The 21,917-nt window shown below is 42.4% G+C and overlaps 1 protein-coding gene across 6 annotated transcripts in view; it reads left to right on the forward strand.

Annotated features, from left to right (window-relative positions):
* The first annotated feature begins 11,152 nt into the window (after positions 1 to 11,152).
* The window catches only part of NBEAL1 (neurobeachin like 1), a 371,002-nt gene continuing 360,237 nt past the window's right edge, over positions 11,153 to 21,917 (forward strand). For all 6 annotated transcript variants that reach the window (XR_012244983.1, XM_073633306.1, XM_073633307.1 and 3 more), the window contains exon 1: positions 11,153 to 11,304. The gene's annotated coding sequence lies outside the window, so the exon portion shown is untranslated. The remainder of the gene's footprint in view (positions 11,305 to 21,917) is intronic.

The raw sequence follows: 21,917 nt of genomic DNA on the forward strand, positions 1-21,917 counted from the left end.
CTTGCCTAAATTAGGTGGAGGTAGTTCTAAAGGAAACTATCACCAAAAAACACCAAAAGTGTTGTAAAAGCTTTATTAAATTCAGCCAATGTGTTTTCATGCAATACCTTATAGTTTGGCTTTTTATCATGTCCACCCTGTAGATAATTGGAGGAGTTGGTGGTGGTGAAGGAGCTTACAAGTGTAGTTGTAGCCACCAAACACTTGCTGACATTTTAATAATGTATACCCAATCTTAAGTAGCCACTGATATTTGATTACTTAGCATAGCTGAATTCCATTCTGTACTCAGGTTTCACAAAGGATCTCATTCTCACATAGAAGAATGCTTTGATCAGTGGCTCCGAAGGACTGGTCCCCTAATGTCACATTGTATCATTAACAGAAAAAAACATAAAACTGGGAAGATTGTATATGCATGTTAGAGACCACATCTTAGCAATAAAATATTAACTTAGGGCTTAATCAGATGGGTTATGATAACACATGGTAAGGTATACAATTTACTGTGAATTACCACAATGCTTGGTAATGTGATTTTGAATAGCATCCCCATGCACTCTTAGGTTGGCCATACATTATACATTTTTCTTATTCAATTTCCTTTAGATTTACCTTCAACTATACAGTATAGTGCAAGGGTCTGCCTGATTGCATTAAAATTGAAAGTGTTTAGGTTTAACCTCATATTACATGGTTTTGGTAAATCTAAAGAAAAATTGTACAAGAAAATAGTATTATGTATGACCAGCCTTACAGTAGTGATTACTTTTAAAAAACAAAAAGGATCAGGTACTTTTTTGTGCATCAATGTGCCCTGCCAGCTAAATCAAAATGAATATACATCTTTAACACAGTGCACCTTAACATAGGGAAATGTGCCTTGCTAAAGCAGATGCATTATGGCAAATCATAACTTTAAAGGAGTTGTAAAGGCAGAAGGTTTTTTTATCTTAATTCATTCTATGCATTAACATAAAAGCCTTCTGTGTGCAGCAGCCCCCCTAATACTTACCTGAGCCCCATCTCTATCTAGCGATGTCCACGAGTCCCTAGGCCGTCCAGGACTCTCGCTCCTGATCGGCTGAGACACAGCAGTGGCGCCATTGGCTCCCGCTGATTTCAAATTCAGTTAGTTAAATCAGGAGAGAGAGGAGGCGGGGCCGAACTGCAGCTCCAAATCCACTGCACAGAGCAGGTAAGCAGGTAAGTATAACATGTTTGTTATTTAAAAAAAAAACGAGACTACAGTCAATTTAAGAAGCCCTAAAACACTATGGAAGATATTTATCAATTCTGTTACACACCAAGGCAAAGCTAAACCAGAACAGAGTTGGATCATGCCACAGGTTTATTACAAGGTTACAGCTTTAGTCATAAATACTTCCCTTGGCTGCTCTAGTTACACTGTGAAGGAGTGAAAGCTGACCCTGATCACTTCTTAATTATGCATCTGTTACTTTAGAATAAAAACCTGTCTCATCTTAAGGCTTAATGTACACGGGACATTTTAAAACCTCTCCTGAACGATTCAACTTGACAGATAGTAACTGACATTTAAAAAAGTCCATTATGCCGCATTTACATGCCGCGTTTGCATTTAGAAACATTTTTTTTCTTCAAATAGTCAAACATGTATCTCCAATAAAATGCCTGTAAATGAAGCGCGGCTAAACACGAGTTACTGCGTTTACAAGCTGTTACAGGCATTTGCCATTTCAAATGAACATCCATCCTAAACGCATTTTTTTGCTTTACAAAAAAACTCACCTGCCTAGAAATGACTATAAATGACCCTGTGTACATGTACTGATAAGATAACATAGAGAAGAGTTCAGGGGCAGCTAAACAGAACCCCCAACTGCTCCTAAACGTCTGTTTACCAGCAGCAGTGTACATGAAGCCTAAATAATAAATCTGTCACAGACCTTGTAAATCTACAGCAGTTGGCTGCCCCAGAAAACACTGCAAACATGTTGCAAAGATTTTGCTAAGTGACAGGCAGCCTGATATGCATCTAACTGTGGCCCTAATTTGCTTGACATGTATGTAGTCCATGTTAAAACATGTAAGGGAACTGTATAAATCTAGCTACACAACAATTAGATTGACCTTACAATGGTTAGACATTGCTAGCTAATTGTACAATCTCCTAGATTTACCAAATGCTATGTATTAAGATTGAATAAATATTGAATGAGTTGTTTAGGTATGACCTTAAAGTTGTTCTAAAGGCAGAAGGTTTTTTACCCTAATGCATGCCATGCATTAAGATAAAAAAATAATCTGTGTGCACCAGCCTCCCTAATACTTACCTGAGGCCCATCACAATCCAGCGATGTGCACGTGAGCCTCAGCTCTCCAGGGACCCTCCCTCCTCATTGGCTGAGACAGCCAGTGAGCCAATGAGGAGGTGGGGGGGCCTAGCCACGGCTCTGTGTATAAATGGACATGCAGAGCAGCGGCTTGGGAGTGAGTCTGCTTGGGTGCCCCCAGAGCAAGCTGCTTGTTCTGGGGACACTCGGAAGGAGAGCGGGGCCAGAAACACCAGTGGGGGAACCAAGAAGAGGAGGATTGGGGCTGCTCTGTGCAAACCAATGCACAGAGCAGGTAAGTATAACATGTTTGTTATTAAAAAAAAACATTGCCTTTAATACCACGTTCATATCACTTCATAGTTGTTGGTTACTTTAAAGCAGAGTAAAATAAAAATTCTACAATCACATTGTAATGTATATGGTCAGATTTAGAGCTGATCTGTTCAATACCAATAACTGTGTATGATGAGGATCTACCTAAAATATCTATTACATTTATATAAGGTCATACCTAAACAATCCATTCAACTTCTATTCGATCAGACAGGCCATGCACTACATAGTTGATGGTAGACCTAAAGGAAGTTGTACAATTAGATTGTAGTGTGTATGGTTCAGTACATATTTGCTGATTTAACAAAAAATGACAGTGGTTTTAACCTTCATCTACTCTATCCGAAATGAAAAAAGTTTGGATTAAAATATATTTGAAGGAAAATGAAAACAAATTTGATCAAATCAATCGCAAAGTGCATGAGCTTCCTTTGGGGCAGAGTCACGCCTTTAGGCCCCAATTGACTTTAACCGATTTCCGCCCCCCCATACGCCAAATGACGTCCTCAGCGTCTCAGCTTTGAGCGGGGATATCTGAATGATGCCTGTAGCTACAGGCATCATTCAGATATCGTCTTTTAGAGCCGGTGATTCTGTGCACCATAAGAATGATCATAGTGGCTGTTCCGCCTCTTGATCGTTCTTACAGGAGGCGAGAGGGGACGTCTCCCCCCTCCCGCTGTCCTCCGGTGCTTCTACCGACTCACTGCTATGATCGGTGAGTCGGACACAGGATCCGCCGGCCGCGGATGTTCATCATAGAGATTTCCAGTGGACCAGATGGTCGCCAGAGTCTCTATGATCGTTGGAGGCCAGGCGCGATGTTATGACGTCATGCCCGACCTCTGCATTCAAACGAATGGCGCAGATTCAGCTGGGAAGTCAGGATCGTTTTTTTTTTATTATTTTAGGCTTCCCAGCCTAGAGGTGAGATGTGGGGTCTTATTGACCCCATATCTCACTGTAAAGAGGACCTGTCATGCCATATTCCTATTACGGATGTTTACATTCCTTGTAAAAGGGATTAAAAGTGATCTTAAAAAAAATTTTGGGGAAAAAAAGTGTCAAGCTAAAATAAATAAAGTAAAATTAACAATAAAAAAAAATGTTTTAAAGCGCCCCTGTCCCCGTGTGCTTGCACGCAGAAGCAAACGCATATGTAAGTCCCGCCAACATATGAAAACGGTGTTCAAACCACACATGTGAGGTATCGCTACGAATGTTAGAGCGAGAGCAATAATTTTGGTTCAAGACCTCCTCTGTAACTCAAAACATGTAACCAGTAAAACATTTTAAAGCGTGGCCTATGGAGATTTTGAAATAGCGAAGTTTGGCGCCATTCCACGAGCGTGTCCAATTTTGAAGCGTGACATGTTAGGTATCTATTTACTCGCCGTAACTTCATATTTCACATTATGCAAACACATTGGGCTAAATTTACTGTTTTGTTTTTTTTTTTAAAGCACAAAACTGTTTTTTTTTCCAAAAAAAACACATTCGAAAAATTGCTGCGCAAATACCGTGCGAGATAAAAGGTTGCAATGACCGCCATTGTATTCTCTATGGTCTTTGCTAAAAAATCATATATAATGTTTGGGGGTTCTATGTAATTTTCTAGCAAAAAATGATTTTTACATGTAGGAGAGAAATGTCAGAATTAGCCTGGTAGGCAAGTGGTTAAAAAAAACCCCCAAATGCTCAAATACAAAATGCACGCAAAAATGCCTGTACAAGCACAAGAAAGCACAAAAAGACTAAAGACAAGTGTGAATTGGACTTAAAGCATGGATATTCTAAAACCCCCATCAGTTTTTCATTGTTGGGTCAGAAAGTCAGGAAAAATCTTTTCAAATGTGTCCTGAGTAACTTTAAAAGTAACGTAGTTCTACTCTGTCCAAAACTAAAAAAAGAGTTGTGGCTGGCTATACACTTTACTGTAGTAAGTATATAAATATTGCCAACAAATCTGGTCATTGTATTTTCATGTTCTTGTTCAAACAGAATCATACCCTGGGCCTGCTTGTGGGCTTGCTTGGAATAAGCGCAATAGTGCATCTGACCACTAGAGGGAGATATTTACAAAACAAATATTGGACAAAGCAGGAGTTTGGAGAAGTTTACCATTTGTCCAATATTTGTATAAATTAGCATTTTGGTCAAAGTGCTTTTTAATCATTATTATTATTATTATTTTTTACACATATGCATATGGGATGTGGGTTTTCAATGTAAGTAAATTGGGTCATACTGAATAGTTGGCATTACCCACTTGCCCTCTAGGGACGTACCGGTACATCACTGGATTGCAAGGGTGATATCTTGGTTATGGCTGCAGCAATGTTGGAGATATAGGCCTGGCAATTCCTTTCAATGTAAAGTAATCCTAGTTACTAAGAAGCCACTGGATTACTTTTACAGGTGGTGGAAGGGGGTCCTATCAGTGCGATCAGAGAGCCTGGTAAGGATGCAATCGATGGCATCCGGTTCCTGGGACACAGAAAGAGGAACTGATGTTATTCCTCTCACTGCATGATGTCAGAAACCAGAAGCGAAAAGGATTTAGTCACTTAAAGTTTCGGTCTCATGTAAACAAGCCAATACCTGCTTGAACAATCATCTGATTGAAACCAATCTTGATTTGATCAGATGCTTTGGGGGGAGGGGGGGGGGCAGAGGAGAGATCTGGGGTCTGATAGACCCCAGATCTCTCCATAAAGAGGATCTATCACAGCCCAAAAATTAAAAAAAAATTAAAATTCAATGTACATTTTTTGTTTAATAAAAGAACAAGCACGCAAATGCAACGTGTAGGTCCAGCACGCATATGTACACAGCAATCGCATCACATATGTGAGGTATCTCCGCAAATGGCAGAGTGAGAGAACTAATTTTAGTGCCAGAACTTCTCTGTAACTCTAAACTGGTAACCTGTAAAGGCTTTTAATGCATCGCCTATGGAAGTTTTTAGGTACCATAGTTGGGTGCCATTCCACGTGCAGATGCAATTTTAACCCTCATGGGTTTTACTTCCTCTTTGTTCCCCTGCAAAGTAAAAGCATAATGGGCTAGTATGCATCGCATACTAGCCCATTACATGGCACTTACCTGCAAACGAAGCCCGTGATGTCCCCTCTGGTGGCTGCATCTATCTTTACCCCTCTTCCTTCTGGGGCCGCGGACTCCGGCTCTGTGACTGTCTGGAGCCGCGTGACATCACTTCCGCACGTGGGAGCCGTCGGTCACGGCACTTGCAAGTGAAGAAACGCCATGGAGGCCTGTTCCTTCACAGCGCATGCGCCGATGACATCATCGGTGCCCTACTAAGTAAATATCTCTTAAACAGTGCACGTTTAGGAGATATTTCCACTACCTATAGGTAAGCCTTATTCTAGGCTTATCTATAGGTAAAAGTGGCAATCAGAGGTTTACAACCACTTTAAAGAGGAACTGCAGTCTGCTCACATAATTTGTAATAAAAACATCTTTGCCATTCTGAAGCTTCCCTCCAACCACTTTGCATATTATTTTATATATACTGTGATTCTGTACTTGCCCAATATGTGCAGAAATCTCCCTCCACTAAGTCTGGCTGCAACCATTTTAACTGTAAGCAGCTGAAGTGCTGCCTGTTCACTTCCTGGATTTACACAGACACACACAGAGGCACACCTCCAGCTCTGCAGCTCTCACTGGCCCTCTTATGACTCACCCCCCTCCCTTCCTGACAAACTCTCACGAGAGAGAGCTGTGCATGATGTCATAAACCTAGGCTTTTTACCAGACAAGAAACAGGAAGTGGGCTAAATAAGGTATTTACTGGCAGATTTTTTTTTTTTACTATCCAAAGTTAAAACAACAAGGGCAGAAGATTTAATAGATGGAAAGTTGAAAAAAATGACTGAAAAACTGCTTTAATACTGCAAATGGAAAATCAAATGTAACAACTCAACAAGTACATTGGGTGAAAACAAAATGGATACAATGGGAAACAGTAGCAAATTTCATGCATTTTACTATATTTTGGTACTTTATTTGTACTATGGCCACCAAAGCAGAGCACCCATAATAAAGCTGAACATTTTCTTCAGAACACGTTAAACGAAGCTGAATATTTCCTAAATAAACTTTGCTCGGGATGAGTGAACTTCGTGCTCCTGGACACAGAACTCATGTTTTTCATCTGCTGTGTAGTTGAAATATTGAATACAGAGAGTATATTGACCTTGTATTAAATACAATAGATAGACACCCCAAAACAAGTGACCTAATAGTATACCACCATCCAATTTGTTCCTAGGAATGTTGGGTAGATTTACATCTTTACTATAATACAGTATACAGTATGTACATACAGTTCATATATAAATATTTTGCTTATAGTAAACTACTGATTTCCAGAAATAACATGCTTTGGTGTCACACTATAAAGAGCAATCCAAATTGTCTTCCTCTGGGGGATCTCTAAGCCCCCCGTTCACACCGGTGCAGCTTTGAAATCGTGCTACTTCAACGCGATTTCAAAGCTACACATCAGTGTGATTTTCACTGCCGATTTCATTGCAGCTTGCAACTTCATTTAACAGTAGTTGATGCTCGTCGCAATAAATCAGTAAAAAGTACTGCAGGGACCTGCTTCATAATCATCAATCATGGCGATATAAACAGTTCCATTGCAGGTTCCATTGTGACTTGTCATGCGATTTGGAACTATCAAATAGCATGACAAGTCACATTGGTGTGAATAGGGCTAAAGTCAGTATCAGAGAATGTGTTGAAAAAAAAACCAAGATGTTCTTTCTATGAATGGTGACGGTGGTGAGCGAGCGACCCCAGTGGTTACTATGCAGCACGGCAGACACTCCACACAGGACATTAAAAACTGCTGCTATCAGTGTAAGGCCTCCTGTTGTTGGTATGACAGGTGCTTGTGAATAGCGGTGGCCACTCAGCCTGCACAAAGTAATGACAGGCTGACAGTGACCGTCACTGTTCGCATGTAGCTGCCTACCATGCATTTACATGTGATTTGGGACAGATGTCCGAGCCTGGATGCATGGCTCCAAGTAACCCCGTGGTGTGTGGCTACATGCAAACAGTAATGGCCACTGTCCTTCTGTCATTACTTTATACAGGCTGAGTGTCCATCGCTATTTGCACGCACCTGTCATTCCAACTGCAAGGATCTGCTGATTCTTGCCAATGGAATCCGTGTATGTGGGCAAACCACCGTGTGATGGAGGCCTTACACTGATAGCAGAAGTCTACTGGGTCCTATGCTGAGCAAATACTCGTGTGAAGGAGGCCTAATAGTGGTGACTACTACAGTGATTTGCAGCTTTTACATGGATCTCACAGGTATGACATATGTATGATAATGGTGACAAGCATACATGGTTCCATTTTTTTTTCTGATTGATGTGTGATTTGATTAGAATGATTGAATCTGCCAAAAGCTGAATAGTCATAATTTTTCCTTCTTATTGATTTAAACTAAAATTTGATTGGATTTAATTTGACTGAGTTGGAGAACTATTGATCATTTTGCATCGATTGGCAGCACTGAGTCACTTATCTCATGAATACAATTGTATTTTTGATTATGCAATTACATGATGGTAACAGATACAATCAATAACATAGGATCATATAGTTCAGGTCCCAAACATGGCACTACCTGCCTGGAGTTTGCATGTTTTCTTTGTGCCTGTGTGGGTTTCCTCAGGATACTCCGGTTTCCTTCAACACTCATAAGACATGCTGGTAGGTTAATTGGCTCCTAATTTGTCCCTAGTATGTGGTGAATTTGAGTTAGGGCCCTTTCACCCGGGCTGTCCGATCAGGTCCTCCTGTCAGTTTTTCAGGTGGAACTGATCGGCCCCTCCAGTCTCCCCTATGGCGTGGTGGATGTCATGTCTACTGACATCTGCCGCTATCTGATCCTATTTGCAAAATCAGATGAAAATGGACAGGCGGTTTGTTTTCACCCGATTTCCCCATAGAGGAGAGCGGGACTATGTCCGTCGCCGCTCTGCACAGTGAGTGACCTGCAATCCCCCCCGCTGAGCAAGCGGTTTCTGTTCCACGGAAGCCCCCGTGTGAAAGGGGCCTTAGGGACCTTATATTGTAAGCTCCTTGAGGGCGGGGACTGATGTGAATGTACAATCTATATGTAAAGTGCTGTTCAAATTTACAGCGCTATATAAGTCCTTGTAATAAATAAATAAACTATCAATCAATTATTTATATTTAAAGAGAATCAATTATTTAATGAAGTGTGTATGGCCACCAATAGATTGATGCAAAGCTGTACCTTTATAATAAAATCCATAACTAAATTTCAGCTTTAAAGTTACCCAGTCATCACAGCAGACTTCCTATACTAATCTGTCTGGGGGCCTGTTTGTTAAAACTCCATGTCTTCACTGTATAGACATAAAATAACTACAGCACTCACAAAAATATATACGTCATTAAAAGAATTACAAAAAATAAATATATACATCATGAATAATTATTGATCAAAAAAGGGTGTGAAGAATTATTAAAAAATGAATCAAATAGTGATGTGAAAATATATAAAACGTCCCATGTATAAAGTGCTTTTGTGTCCCAATCGTTACAAGTGCAGTAGTGCTCCAAACTTCAAGGTGTGACACAAACCCCTCCTGTTCCCCACTCACCGAATGAAATGGACCCCTAGCTTTTCAGTCCAGGGGTTATTCAAGCTGAATTGCTGGCCAAAAATGGCAATTCAAAGAAGGGTCCAACGGAGATCTCCCACAACATGATGGTCATATGTAGGTAATAACATCAAGAAATAGAAAACAGGGGACTAATAGTGAAGTACAGTTGACAGGTGTTTATTGCGCAAAAGTTAGGTTGGTACTTACAAGACAGAGAAGTAAAAACAAGCATATCACAATGCAAGAATCAAATCCAGGAAACGCTGCATCCAGTGTGCGTTCCACCGAAACCAGGAAGTGACATCATTTGGACACGGCACCAGAAATTACGGCAACGCGTTTCGCCCTCCCACAAGGCGTTGTCAAGGACCTAATTTCCGGTCAATGAAACTGAGTTTAAATACAAGAGAGGAGTCCCCTCCCTCTTGTTGAACCAATCAAAGAATTGTAGTGGCCATTTTATGGGTTAGAATAAATCCCCATTGAAATGCAGCAATGACAGCAAAATTTCCATGGACAAAATTAAAATGAATGCAAAGGACGTCAATCTGTAAAAAATGTCATAAATAACCACTTTGCTAACCTCAATTTATTAAAATACGTACCTTCCTATCATAAATGTAAGAAAAAAGAAGGGAAACATAATATACAATATATATATATATATATATATATATATATATATATATATATATATATATATATATATTATAAAAATATTAAAAATAAAACAAATTAATATAAATAATAAAAATAAAATAAGAATAAAGAAATTAATAAAAGACAAAAAAAGGAAGAAAGAAAAGGAAATGATTAATTATATGTATAAATGAATAAGATGTAATTTTATTTTTTTTTAAATTACGTTTAACTAAAAAAAAAAAATGTTTTTATTCATTTTTAATTACATGTAGATTTACCATCTCTTCAGTGCTTGCCGGCTGCTCTACCTATTCCACTTATCTGGGTGTGTATTACCTGCCTCTCCCACCGAGAGCTGTGGTCTCTCCCACCACCTCATACATCACTGCAAGGCATACAAGCCAGCGGGAGGAACAACAGTGTACAGTGGGGGAAACAAGTATAAAACCCACCCACCTTTTAGATTGTAAGCTCTCAGTAGCAGGTCCCTCTTAACCCCTATATGGTAACTGTGCTGTCTCCATAAGTGTGCACAGCCTATTGCATTAGGGTGTGCAGCCCAAATCTCATGTGTAATAAATATATAACTATAATATAAATCTATAAATATATAACAGTAAGGCAGTGGACAGTGTCAGTAGTTTTTTATTGTTATATTATTTTTTACAACTTTATTCTTTTACAATTTTTATAGGAGCACTGTTGGGGGGCTTTGGTGAAATATCAGCAGGGGGAGTCTGCACCACTCCCTGTATTTTGTAAATTGCTGTGTCTACTGTGGGCACTATAGAAATATTACCTGCATGAGTCAATGAGCAGTGAAGAAGTATTGTTTAGCAAACAGGCTGCTGGAAAGGTAAGTGTAGTAAGCAGGTAAGTAACCCTGTGCTGAGTTATTCCCCATAACCAGTGCATGTCTAGTATGTACACCTTCACTTGAATACAAATGCATTTGGTTTCTCATGTTCAAGAATTTCACTGAAGCAGAGAGGAAGGACATTGTCTGCGCACACACACACACATATATATATATATATATATATACTGGATACGCACACAGCATCCCATTGCTCTGCACTATCCCGTCTCCTCACACTAAGCACACAACCTACTCCACTCAGCACAGCACACAGCGGGCGGGGAATGGGGCGTGTCCAGACCGGACGAGTCAAGGGGGCGGAGCCTAGAGGGACCGCCTGCTACGCGCTTGTAGGGTGACAGGTCGTGAGTGTGCGGGAACGCGCAGGGCTCGGCGCCGCCCCGGGGACACAGTGACCGGAGACTGGCAGCAGGGGACTCGCACCGGGACCGGCACACACACAGCAGATGTAAGTTGTACGGCGAATGTCGGCTTCCGGCCTGTGCTGATGTGGAGGGGGAGGAGAGACTGTCAGAGGAGAGAAGAGGGGACACGAAGTGCCTGTCAGAGGCTCTGTATACAGAGAGCTACACTGGGACATGGGACACCGACTGTACGGAGCCTCATAGAGCCTCCTCCTCACATACCGACCTCCTGTATGGGAACTTCTACAGGGTGACACTGTCCTCACACCTGATACATTGTAGGGTGACCCCGTCCTCACACCTGATACATTGTAGGGTGACCCCGTCCTCACACCTGATACATTGTAGGGTCACCCCGTCCTCACACCTGATACATTGTAGGGTGACCCCGTCATCACACCTGATACATTGTAGGGTCACCCCGTCCTCACACCTGATACATTGTAGGGTGACCCCGTCCTCACACCTGATACATTGTAGGGTCACCCCGTCCTCACACCTGATACATTGTAGGGTGACCCCGTCCTCACACCTGATACATTGTAGGGTCACCCCGTCCTCACACCTGATACATTGTAGGGTCACCCCGTCCTCACACCTGATACATTGTAGGGTCACCCCGTCCTCACACCTGATACATTGTAGGGTCACCCCGTCCTCACACCTGATACATTGTAGGGTCACCCCGTCCTCACACCTGATACATTGTAGGGTCACCCCGTCCTCACCCCTGATACATTGCAGGGTCACCCCGTCCTCACACCTGATACATTGCAGGGTCACCCCGTCCTCACCCCTGATACATTGCAGGGTCACCCCGTCCTCACACCTGATACATTGCAGGGTCACCCCGTCCTCACACCTGATACATTGCAGGGTCACCCCGTCCTCACACCTGATACATTGCAGGGTCACCCCGTCCTCACACCTGATACATTGCAGGGTCACCCCGTCATCACACCTGATACATTGTAGGGTCACCCCGTCCTCACCCCTGATACATTGTAGGGTCACCCCGTCCTCACCCCTGATACATTGTAGGGTCACCCCGTCCTCACCCCTGATACATTGTAGGGTCACACCGTCCTCACCCCTGATACATTGTAGGGTCACCCCGTCCTCACCCCTGATACATTGTAGGGTCACCCCGTCCTCACCCCTGATACATTGTAGGGTCACCCCGTCCTCACCCCTGATACATTGTAGGGTCACCCCATCCTCACACCTGATACATTGTAGGGTCACCCCGTCCTCACACCTGATACATTGTAGGGTCACCCCATCCTCACACCTGATACATTGCAAGGTCACCCCGTCCTCACACCTGATACATTGTAGGGTCACCCCGTCCTCACACCTGATACATTGTAGGGTCACCCCATCCTCACACCTGATACATTGCAGGGTCACCCCGTCCTCACACCTGATACATTGTAGGGTCACCCCGTCCTCACCCCTGATACATTGTAGGGTCACCCCGTCCTCACCCCTGATACATTGTAGGGTCACCCCGTCCTCACACCTGATACAGAAATCATTCCTTGTTACAAACCAGCTCCACTGGATTTCCAGCTGTAGACAGAGAGCAACCGCAAACAGCAGTGAAGGGCTCCAGTCACTTTGCCCCACCTCCTCACGCCATGCCAACTCTTAAAGTAGAACTATAGGCAAAACTTTTTTCATTTTGAATAAAGTAAGGGAAGGTTATATTCCCTGTCCGATTTATTTTTTTTTCTTTTCACCATCTGTGTCCCATTGCGGAGGTTTCCCTTTGCTTCCTGTCTCATAACCAAACAGGAAGTGAGAGGAAATCCCTTCAAATTAAGGGAATTCCTTGGGGACCCCCCCAGATCACCATAACTGGTGTCAACATTGGAAGATTTTCTGGAGACAAAATTTGGGATTTTCTTTTACTTTCACTAATAATGGTAAACGGGACAAAAAGAGAGTGGGGGTGGGGGGGGGGTGTCTGTGCTGATAATCAGCACATCGATTATCAGCACAGCTCCATCAGATGTGCTAAAAAGGTTCCCAGTCAGTGCCCCCTCAGGATCGCTTTTCAGTGTCCAATAAAGTGCCCAATAAAGTGCCAAACAGTGCCATATACTGCCCATCACAGTGCCAGTCAGTGCCCATCACATTGCCAATCAGTGCCCTACAGTACCACCTGTCAAAACCTCATCATCAGTGCTGCCTATTAGTACCGCCTATCAGTGCCGCCTGTCAATGCCCATCAGTGCTGCATGTCAGTGCCGCCTATTGGTGGCCATCAGTGCTGCATATCAGTGCCCATCAATTCTACACATCAGTGCCCATCAGTGCCGCCTCATCTGTGCCCATCAAGAAAACAAAATGTTATAACCGAAACAAAGAACATATTTTTTTTTTCAAAATTTTCAGTATTTTTTTAGTTACCACCAAAAGAAAGCTCTATTTGTGGGAAGAAAATTATAAAAATACAGTTTGTGTACAGTGTTGTAGGACCGCGCAATTGTCATTCAAACTGCGACAGCGTTGAAAGCTGAAAATTGTCCTGGGCAGGAAGGGGCGAAAGTGGGTGGTATTGAAGTGATTAAAGAGGAAGTAAACTTCCTCTGCAAACTTTTACCTCTAGGTAAGCCTACAATAAGGCTTACCTATAGATATTGGAAATGTCTCCTAAACCTGTACAGTTTAAGAGATATTTCCAGTGCATGCGCTCTGAAGGAATGGCCCACGGGTGCCGTTCTTTCCGAGCCTGTGCCGTTAACGGCAGGAGTAATGTCATTGCGGCTCCGGCGAATCACAGCGCCAGAGCCCACGAACCCGGAAGAAGCTCCGGGGAAGATGTCGACCGTGACAGCGGTATGCGGTGACCGCTGCAACAGCTTCGTTTTAAGGTAAGTATTTCATAATGAGCCAGTATGCGATGTATACTAGCTTATTATGCCTTTGTCTTGCAGGTTTTTTTTTTTTTTTTTGGGGGGGGGGGGGGATTTTTTTCAGAGGTTTACAACCCCTTTAACTGGGACTCTGACAGTTGTTTTAATCCCTCTCCCCTCTATCCTAAACTAAAAAAAAAAAAGTGTGAACGAAGGGCTCTTAAATCAGAGCTCCACCCAAAAGGGAAGCTCCTCTTGTTTGCTTCTGTCCTGCAATCTGTGAATGGACACACTGGACAGTGTAGAAGCAACAATGGATTGATAAGATCATCCCTCTGCTCATCCTATTGTCAGCTTGTTTTTGGTCATCACATATGCATGCAGCGCTCCTGATTGGCCCCTAGTGGTGGTCCTATAGTTCATATAATAGGAGAAGAGTTACTTGATTGTATTCAAGATGGATAACTCAGACTGTGAGTGATGTTCTATGGATGCTGTCTACTATTTATCAATACTGAAGGAAGTGGACCTATATTTACATACTAACTAAAAGCAGTCCAACTCTCGGGTGGCACCCCCCCCCCCCCCGCGTTGCTGTTATTGCACGTTCACAGAAGTACCAAAGGGCTCTCTTCGGCCTTCGTATCCCGGCAGGCACATCTGTACATTTCCAAGCAATTTCCCATGAATGCGCAAAGATGTCAAAAGGTTTGTGACTTCCCTAATAGCACATAGGCAGGAAACACTGCGTTTGCAGAGATGGGGACCTGAAGCCAATTGTAAGAGGGGAAGGGGGCAGGAGACAGGAGGCAACATGGCATGACCTTTAGGGTGAAGGTCTGCTTTAAATCTACAGCCTTTTAATCTTTATTTGTGAAATAATTTACTATAAGTGATTGAATTACTTCCTAGAGAAAATGTGTCTCTAGGTTCCCCTCAGTGCTGCTCACTTAGCCAAGTTTTTATGGATTTGATTCAGTGCCTTGAAAAAGTATTCATACCCCTTGACATTTTCAACATTTTTTTCATGTTACAACCAAAAATGTTAATGTAATTTACTGGGATTTTATGTGATGGACCAAAACAAAGTGGCACATAATTGTGAAGTGGAAGAAAAATGATAAATGGTTGTCAGAATTTTTTATAAATATCTGAAGAGTGTGGTGTGCATTTGTATTCAGCCCCCTGAGTCAATACTTTGTAGAACCACCTTTCACTGCAATTACAGCTGCATTTGTATTCAGCCCCCTTTACTCTGATACCCCTAACTAAAATCTAGTGGAACCAATTGCCTTCAGAAGTCACCTAATTAGTAAATACAGTCCACCTGTGTGTAATTTAATCTCAGTATAAATGCAGCTGTTTTGTGAAGCCCTCAGAGGTTTGTTAGAAAACCTTAATGAACAAACAGCATCATGAAGGCCAAGGAACACACCAGACAGGTCAGGGATATAGTTGTGGAGAAGCTTAAAACAGGGTTAGGATAATAAAAAAAAAAAAAAAAAAAAATTCCAAGCTTTAAACATCTCACGGAGCCCTGTTCAATCCATCATCCGATAATGAAAAGAGTATGGCACAACTGCAAACCTACCAAGATATGGCCATCCACCTAAACTGACAGGCCGGGCAAGGAGAGCATTAATCAGAGAAGCAGCCAAGAGGTCCATGGTAACTCTGGAGGAGCTGCAGAGATCCACAACTCAGGTGGGAGAATCTGTCCACAGGAAAACTATTAGTCGTGCACTCCACAAATCTGGCCTTAATAGAAGAGTGGCAAGAAGAAAGTCATTGTTAAAAGAAAGCCAGAAGAAGTCCAGTTTGCAGTTTGCAAGAAGTCATGTGGGGGACACAGCAAATGTGTGGAAGAAGGTGCTCTGATCAGATGAGACCAACATTTTACTTTTTGTCCTAAAAGCAAAACGCTATGTGGGTGAAAAACAAACACTGTACATCAGGGGTCTCCAACCACCGGGCTGCAGCCCGCTACCAGCCATTGCCTGCAAAAAATCGCTTACCCCCCCACGGCCTAGTCAAAGTCCAGACCTAAACCCAATTGAGAATCTGTGGCAAGACTTGACAATTGCTGTTCGCAGACACTCTCCATCCAATCTGGCAGAGCTATTTTGCAAAAAAAGAATGGGCAAAAATTTCACTCCCTAGATGTGTAAGGGCTCTTTCACACGGGGCGGATCAGTCATGATCCGCCCCGTGAACACCCGCTTGCTCAGCGGGAATCGCTCCGCCGATCCCCGCTGAGCAGAAAGATGACAGGTCCATCGCTGCACACTGTGCAGCTACAGACCTGTCAGAGCGCCGCTCTCCCCTATGGGGGATCGGATGATGACGGACCGTAGTGTCCGTCGTCATCCGATCCGAAAACGGATGGAAAAGTAGGGTTTTCCTCCGTTACACTTTTCGGATCGGAGCGGGTCGGATGTCAGCGGACATGTCGCCGCTGACATCCGACGCTCCATAGGGATACATGTATGTCCGTTTTTCATCCGAAAACAGAAGGATGAAAAACGGACATACGGATCCCTCGTGTGAAAGAGGCCTAAAGCTGGTAGAGATATCCCCCAAAAAGACTTGCAGCTGTAATTGCAGTGAAAGGTGGTTCTACAAAGTATTGCCTAAAAGCAAATGCATGCCACACTTTTCACATATTTATTTGTAAAAAATTTTGACAACCATTTATAATTTTTCTTTCACAATTATGTGCCACTTTGTGTTGATCTATCACATAAAATCCCAATAAAATACATTTACGTTTTTGGTTGTAACTTGACAAAATGTGGAAAATTTCAAGGGGTAAGAATACTTTTTCAAGGCACCGTATCTGCGGACTCTGCCCTTCAGCAGAGATCATGTGACCAGATACCCTGCCTATGGATTATTTAAGCATCGCTGGAGGGAACCTAAAGTAATATTTTCCCCAGTAAAAGGAAGTAGTATTCTTATTATATATAGAAATTATATAGCACCAAGAGTTTCCATGTTTATTAATCACTTCCAGCCCAGGTCTATTCTGGCTCGTCGTACCACATATAAAAATCTTCATTTTTTTTTCTAGAAAATTACTCAGAACCCCAAAACATTATATATGTTTTTTTAACAGACACCCATGGGAATAAAATGGCGGTTGTTACAACTTTTTATGTCACACGTTCATAGAGCAGCAATTTTTCAATTGCATTTTTTTTTTTTGGAAACTTTTATGAATAAAAAAAAAAAACAAATCTGCAAAGTTAGCCCAATTTTTTGTATAATGTATAATAATTTGTATAATGTGAAAGATTATTGTTACGCTGAGTAACTAGATACCTAACATGTCACACTTTAAAATTGTGCTCGTTCATGGAATGGCGCCAAACTTTGGTTACCTGTTTAGAGTTACAGAGGAGGTCTTGGGCTGTTGCTCTAACGTTCGCGGTGATACCTCACATGTGTGGTTTGAACGTCGTTTACATATGTAGGTGCGATGTACGTATGCGTTCTCTTTTGCGTGTGAGCACGTGGGGATGGGGGCGCTTTAATTTTTAAAAAAAAATTTTGTTTACTTTATTAACATTTTTGAATTTTTACACTTTCCCCTTTTTAAAAATGTTTTTTTGATCGCTTTTATTCCTATTTCAAGGAATGTAAACATCCCTTGTAATAGGAATAGTGTGTAACAGGTCCTCTTTATCGAGCGATGTGGAGATCCTACATCTCTCCTCCAGGCTGGAAAGCCTGAGATCGAAAAAAAACAAAATTAATGATCTCAGGCTTTCCTGCCAAGTCCCTGGCATTGTTTACTTCCACCGGCTTAGACGTGACATCATAATGTCGCGCCTGGGCTTCCAAGAGTCATAGAGATGACTGGGGACCATCTGGCCCTTGGTTTTCTCTATGGCTAACTTCCGGCGTTGGCAGATTCCTTCTGCAGTTTACCGATCGCACAGGTGAGCCGATAGAAGCACGGGGGGGGGCGTCCCTTCCCACCGCCTGCAAGAACGATCAAGCGGCTGGACTGTCACTATGATTGTTTTTCCTACGGTGCAGGGAATCGCTAGCTGAAAAAAATGATATCTGGATGATGCCTGCAGGCATCATTCAAATATCATCACTCAAAGTCCAGGACGTCATATGACATACCTTGGGCAGGAAGTGGTGAAAAGTCAGCAGCTACAAAAAGTGTAGCTGCTGACTTTTAATAAACACGCACTCACCTGTCCCACAATCCAGCGATGCGGCCGCCCAAAGCCTTGGTTCTCTCTCTGGCACCAGCATCACTAGTGTGGGCACCCGGCTGTGACAGCTTGCGGCTGTCACAGTCGCGCTGCGCGTCCCAAATGGCCAGGCAATCTTCTGGGACCTATGAGGTGTCCCAGAATATTTCTGGGAGGGAGGAGGAGAGAAGAACTTCCGCTCAGGCCGCCTAGGTGGGAGCTGGGTACCTGTCAAAACTAGATACCCCCCCCAAAAAAATGACATGCCAAATGTGGCATGTCAGGAGTCTTTAAAGCGCAACTTTCACTTTTGGGTGGAACTTCGCTTTAAAGTGTTAGTATAAGTCCACTTGATTGATAGATCAGGTGTAATGGTGTTGACAGTAATGACTTGTTTTCTCAAAGAGGTCATAGGTAGGCGGCCACCTGTCCATTCCAACAGGAAATGACAATAAACTAAATACAGCAAACAACTGCCATTCAGTGAAGAGCTGGTCACGTAGTTCTGAGCTTCACATGTTCAGCCAACAAGACGTAAAACCAAGCTTATTGTGATGAAAACCCTGTTGAAGAATTGTCCCTAGGCCCCATGCACACTGAGCATTAAAAATGCTGCTTTTAGGGGCATCTCCTGTTTTTTGTTTCTGCCTCCAAAGGCCCCTCTATGTTGGCCTATTTGTCCATGCACACATATGAAGAAGGAACACCCCAGGTGCCACACTTCGACAAAGCCCAACAGTCTCTAAAGTATAAGCAGCCTCAGCCCAGGTTCTGTCCAGGCCATAGAGACTGTTGGGCTTTGTAAGAGTACAGCACCTGGGGTGTTCCTTCTTCATAAGGCTCCATTCACACCATGGCGTTCCAAGTCCCGCCCACGATTCTGCCCGCGATTCCAAATCGCCACAAATTGCAGGACGCCCTTGCAATCTCTGTTACTTTCAATGGCACCCAAATCGCAGCATGATTTTGCTGCGATCGTCGCCCAACGAATCATGGTAAAATCGCACAAACAGAACCACGGGACGCTTGTCGCCCAAAACTTCTTTTGGGAGACCGGTGTCCCACAATTCTGTTTGTGTGATTTTACTGTGATTCGTCAGGCGACAAAATGGCGCCATGATGTGGGTACCATTGAAAGTAACGGGGATCGCAAGGGCATCTCGCATTTTGCTGAGATTCGGGAATCGCGGGCAGAATCATGATGATTACGCCCTAGCCTGTTCCCTCAGCAGGAGTTACTGGATTTGGACAAACAAGAGCCTGGAGTGGCACCCCCTAATCTTTTGTTGTGGATTCCATGCGCACATAGGCGTTTAGAGTTCGAAAAGAAAAACCCACTGCCAGCACATCCAGGAGCAGCAGCTTATTGGCAGAAAAAAAATGCTGCAATGCGTCTAAATGCATGTTAATGCTAAGCCTATCAAGTGCTTGAACTAATTAATTATTTCAATGGCCAGAATACATTTCTTATCCAATTGAAGACCTGGCCTTTTTCTGACACATTTTGTTTACAATTAATAATCGGTATTTTTTTGCTAGAAAATTTTTTGGGAAAAAATACACTTTTTTTTTTAATTGTAATACAAAAAAACACAATATATAACCCAATTTTTAAATAAAATATGAAAGATGATGTTGCACTAAGTAAATAGTTACCAAACATGTCATGCTTTAGTATTGCGCACGCCCGTGCAATGGCAACAAACTATGTCAATTTTACTATCCATAGGTGACATTTTAACAGCCTTTACAGGTTACCACTTTAAATTTATACAGGGGTCTGATGCTAAAATTACTGCCCATGATCTGACGTTCACGGTGATATCTAACATGTGTGGACAATCACTGTTTGCACGCGTGCAAGACCGATGCGTGTGTTTGCCTTTGCGTGTGAGCATGGGAGGATAGGAGGACTTTAAAACTACTCTTTGTGGTGAGATCTGGGGTTTATAAGACCCCAGATCCCTCCTCTGCCCTAAAAGCATTTGATCACACCACGATTGCTGTGGTTGAATACTTTTTTTTTTTTTTTTTAAATGGTTGTTCCTGTAAATGTTATAGTCACCAAAGGTGGGTCCTCTTTAAGAAATTTACCATTCGGAGAGGGCAAATTGATTTTATCCAATATTCGTCCATTACCTCCTATGGTGCACCTGACATGCATGCTCCAATTCATTACCACGTGTTCATATTCACCAGGCTCAGAATGTGCTGCATATAAGGATTTTAAAAGGAATTTTCAATAATGCATGTAAGAAAAGCTTGATGTAAATAATCTTATTACTTTTCTTGTTAAAAAACAATATCTTATCCAGCATTTAAAAAAATCTTGCAAATCACACTGCAGGCCAATGTCATTTTATCCACTGTATTAAAACTTGATTAGATAACGCTCCCCACTTGGTTAGTAACTCTTGACACATTGCACCCCAAAAGAAGAGGCTTATTTGTAGAGGTATCTCTTTGATTCAACCCCTTCTTTTGAATATACTGATAGTGCGTGGTCACTTTAATCACAAATTGATCGACTGAGGAGCAAAGATGGACTTACAGGCCAGATCCAGCACCTGCGTCTGGGAGTGTAACTCATTAAGGGTTTGGAGGACTGTCCATTGACTTTAATTTACAAAATCTAGTTTTTCTTGATATACTGTATGTTAGTAGCCACAGATTCTGTTACATATTTAGATTCTACTCCCCGCTTTGTGATGCTGCATAAGTGGTTGTGCTGCTACTTCTCTCGAGTCATCTGAATCATTGAAAACCATGCACTCCCTGTGTGGCTAATATCTCAACGGTTGGCAACAGTTACAGTTAGGAAGCTCGTTCACAGAAGCTTATCTACCTTGCCTTACAAAATCTCCACATTTTAATAAAATAACACAAAAGAAAAAAGGAGATTGCAGAATGTTAAAGTAGAATTCCGCGTTTAACCACTTTCCCTCCTGGAAGGTTTTACCCCCTTCATGACCAGGACGTTTTTTGCTGTTCAACACTGCGCTACTTTAACGGACAATTGCATGGTCATGCAACACTGTACGCAAATAAAATGAATATGGTTTTTAGTTTTCACTCGGCCCCACCCCCCCGCTCCCTGGTAACTGGATTTGATTGACCGGAGTGGGAGCCAATGGTATTATTCTGTCCAATGAGAAGGGAGACAGCGGCAAGAGCCGCTGCTTTCATGCACGTCACTGGATCGAATCGGACTCAGGTAAGAATAAGGGGGCTGGGGGGAGCATGGAATGCATTAAGGTTAAAAAAACCCTTGAGGCTTTATAAAATCCTCATTAGTATTCACCCCTCACTCCAGCTGCAGATTCTTTATAAATAAAATTAGTGAATTATAGGCAAATGTACTTAAATTCACCTGCAGTTTAGAAAGAGTTCACCAAAATCTGGCAAATAACAAAGACTCCTTTCTAATGCTGGCCATACACTATACGAAAAATCGGCCAAATTCATTTTCGAAAAACGAACGTTCGGCCGTGAGTACAAACCATAGTGCCATCATGTAATGACCGATAAATCGTTCAGTGGACATAAATGAATGCATTTTTTGTTTTGTTTTTTTTTTTTACATATACC

Source organism: Aquarana catesbeiana, linkage group LG06 (genome assembly GCF_042186555.1).
Source record: "Aquarana catesbeiana isolate 2022-GZ linkage group LG06, ASM4218655v1, whole genome shotgun sequence".
Classification (NCBI taxonomy): Eukaryota; Metazoa; Chordata; class Amphibia; order Anura; family Ranidae; genus Aquarana; species Aquarana catesbeiana.